At 55.7% G+C, this 3665-nt stretch overlaps 1 protein-coding gene across 1 annotated transcript in view; it reads right to left on the bottom strand.

Moving 5' to 3' along the window:
- GINS2 (GINS complex subunit 2) overlaps nt 1-3665 on the bottom strand; it is a gene marked incomplete at its 5' end in the record, with an annotated part of 16155 nt that overhangs the window by 5872 nt on the left and 6618 nt on the right.

Raw genomic sequence — 3665 nt, 5'->3', positions numbered from 1 at the left:
AAGACAGAGAGAGACACAGAGACAGAAAGCGAGAAATCACCCTCCCCAGGGGGGATAGCACGCCGCAATCCCTTCTCCTCCATTCTCCTCTCGGGATCTTGGGCATGCACGCACATGCGCCCAGCATGAGTTTAAGCCACCTGGTCTGGGACCTGAACCGTGGTCAACCTCATGGGAGTTCAGCGACATAGCCATTACACCAACTGCTGGTCCCCCTTGTAATTTTTTTGTAAGAGAGATTTTTTTGATACAGGATGCATGCTCACTAGAGAGTCAGAGACAGACAGCAAGAAATCATTCCCAGGAGGGATGGCCACACGACAATCCCTTCTCTGTTCTCAGGATTTTAGGCATAAACACACATGCACCCAGCAAGAGTTTTAAGCCGCCAGGTCTGGGACACGAACTGCATGGGAGTCCGGCAACATAACCATTAGGCCACCTTACAGTGTTGGGGAATCTGTGCCCTACCAGCCATCCTGAGGCTCACAACCTACCAGGGAAAAGGAGCCTGACACTGCCCTGTACCACTTCTGTCCTCACAAAAGCCTTGAAGGGCAGGGCTGTCCCACTCTACAGACAAAACAACCTACAGAAATCGCAGAAGAAATCTGATTAGTATAAACAGCACAGCTGCACACAGTGGGGTTCTGGGGGAAACTTAAAGTCAGGAGGGTCAAGCAGCCTTTCTGAAATGGATTTTTCTTCTTAATGTGTTTTCATTGTGAGAGGGTGCAAGCACTCCCCAGGGAGAGAGAGAAACCAACTTTGAAGGAAAAGGTAAATCAGAAGTTAAAACGAAGCAAACGCTGGTCATCACTAGGCAGTCTGGGCTAAGGGAGAAATTCCCTCCGCATGCTACAGTCAACTCGCGACTAGGTGGTCAATCGCTGCTATGGAATCATTTATGGACCCAAGCATTTACAGACTACGTTCTGGGACTAGCAGATGATGTAATGGTTATGTCACTGGACTCCCTCGTAGTCAGCCAATCAAGTCCTGGACCCGGCAGCTTACAACTCACTGGGCACCTGCACCTGCGTGCCCAAGATCCTGAGAGGAGAAGGGAGGAGGGATTGTGGCGTGGCCATCCCTCCTGGTGGGTGATTTCTTGCTCTCTCTCGCTCTCTTTCATGCATCCCATAGCAAAAATCTCTCTTAAAAAAAAAAAAAATCAAGCTCAGAACAAAGGACCCCAGCTCCTTGTAACAGCTGTAGGTAATGTTAGGTTTTTTAGCCCAGTGAATTATGAAATGAGTATTGTGTTAACGGCTATGTAGCACAATCTTTAAAAAAAAAAAAAAAAACTTTATGTATTTATTTATTTTAATTTGACCAGAGAGGGACAGAGAGAGAGAGAAAGTGAGAAAGCAAGCTGCCAGGTCTGGGACTTGAACCACGGTTGGCCATGTGGAAGTCCACCACCTTTAATCACCATGCCACCTGCTGGCCCCCGAAGCACAATCTTTTGAACTCTGGGAACTGAGCGAACAGGCCTCCCTGGACAGCACTAGCTTCCTACCGAGTCTTCCAGACTCTCCTCTCCCAGCCGTCAGACTGCCAGGCGTCTCTTAGGTCCGGGTGACTGCGCTCCCAGGGTCACTGGTCACTGTTACATGCCCTGTCCCTACACACCCTGAGCCTGCCAGGCCCCTGCCTCTCGAACATACCAAGCCACTTCACCCCAGAGCCTGCGCTGCACCAGCCCTCCCCGCCTCCCCTACGTCAGACCGGGGGATCCCCTCCTGCACCGGTGCGCCCAGTCCATCTCTGAGCCACCCCCTGCACCAGCCTGCCCTCCGGACAGACTCCCAGCAGAGGGCCCTGCGGAGGCCTGAGCAGTGGCTCGTGGCCATGTCTCTGCTGCCGCGCTGGGAACTAGGACCCTACCCCACTTTCCCAGGCTGGTGGGACGCACGGCGCATTGTCTGGGCTTTTTATCTGACGGATGGGTGAACTGCAGCTCCTGTCAACCTGAGGACGAGTCGACGGCGTACTCGGTCTGCCTTTAAAGTCGGCAGCACCACCCGGTTGGCCCGAGCCCTCCGTCGCTCTCCAGCAGGAGGTACTAGTACAGCCCAAGCTTTAGCCCTGGTCCTGCTCTTGAAGCCATCAGTGAAGACACCAGGGGCAAGGCCAGCCGGAGGTGTGGCGGTGGAGATGCTAGAACGAGGCCAGCTGCACGATTCGAGGCCTGGACCCGGCAGTGTGAGCATCGCTGCGGTGTGCACGCGCATGCCCAAATCCTGAGGGGGCTGCAGCATGGCCGTTCCCCTGGGAGAGGGGGTCTCACTTTCCTTCTCGCTCTTTGGAAAGCGCATGCGCCCTATGGCACAAAAAGCTTTCAAGGAGAAAAACGATGCTCGGGGAGCTTCTGGAGCTCGACGTTTTGCAAATCGCACTCTGAGTACCCCTAGGTACAGTACCCACCTCTGCCTGCCCCACTGTCGGTTTCGCTCATTCATTCCACAAAGCACAAAGCGCCATGCTGCGGACCAGGACCCAGGACGTAAACGCCCCAATTCTTGCCCATTTGAAACGTGAGGGAGGGGGAGAAAAACGATTAGGAAATCACAACAGAGGGACTGCCTCCGGGGCGTGCTGGTGGAGGCAGCCGACGCCCACATGGCTGACCCCACGGTTCAAGTTCTGGACCTGGTGGCTTGGGAAACACGCCTCCAAAGTCTCCACAGCACAGAGGTGGGGAAGGCCTGGGTGGTGTGGCCGCGGCCCACAGGAGAGCTTCGTCACTCTCCCTGTCTCTCTCTGGGAAGCCCCAGCATGATGAGAGGAATGTGTACGCTTAGCCTGGGAAGGACGCTTGGGCTAGCCCAAAGGAGGCCAGCGGGGCAGGGAACGAGCAGACGGCCAGGCGGAGGGCAGCATGCATAAAGCCGCGTGCACCCTGGTCGTCTGAAGACGTGAACGAGGCCGTGGAGCTTGGACCCCCGTCTACGAGGGAAGACGTGCAGACCGCTGTGAGAGGGAGGGGCGCACGCTGGGCCTTACACGAGCCCTGGAGAGGTTCTGGGGCTCCGGGCCAGGGAGTCACGTGGCAGCTTGCTCTAAGGCCACCCGCTCTAGCTGCGACCTGGAGATGGAGGAGCTGACAGGGCGCTGGTAAGGGTACAGACAGGCAGACAGGTAAGGGCTCTCCTGCAGCCCAGGTGCAGGGGCACGTGGGCGCTCTGGCCTTTTCTGTTAAAGAGCAAGCACTCCGGGCAGGGGCTGGAGGTGGTGTGGTTAAGGAACTGGACTCCCACACGCCTGGCCACAGTCTGAGTCCTGAACCCAGCAGCCTGAAAATCAAACCTGACGGGACCAGCAGATAGTCATTGGACTCCCACCTAGCTGACAGCGGTTCAAGTCCCATACCCAGTGCTTAAAACTCAGGCTGGGCGTGTGTGCGTGCCCAAGATCCCGAAAGAATGGAGAAGAAGGGATTGCAGCGTGGCCATCCCCTGGGGTGATATGGTGCTTTTTGTCTCTCTGTCTCTCGGGCGAGCGCATATGCCCTATAGCAAAAATCTCTCTAAAAAAAGAAAAAAGAAAGTAAGAAAGAAAAGAAAACCACGTCTGGTCCATGTGTGTGCGTGCCCAGAATTCAGAATGGGGACGAGGGGAGGGAGGGCTGCGGAGTGGCCGGGGCCCGCCCAGCGGCCTCC

This window comes from Tupaia chinensis, unplaced genomic scaffold (genome assembly GCF_000334495.1).
Source record: "Tupaia chinensis unplaced genomic scaffold, TupChi_1.0 Scaffold000355_1, whole genome shotgun sequence".
NCBI classification, from domain to species: domain Eukaryota; kingdom Metazoa; phylum Chordata; class Mammalia; order Scandentia; family Tupaiidae; genus Tupaia; species Tupaia belangeri.
This window is presented reverse-complemented; position numbering and strand designations above follow the sequence as displayed.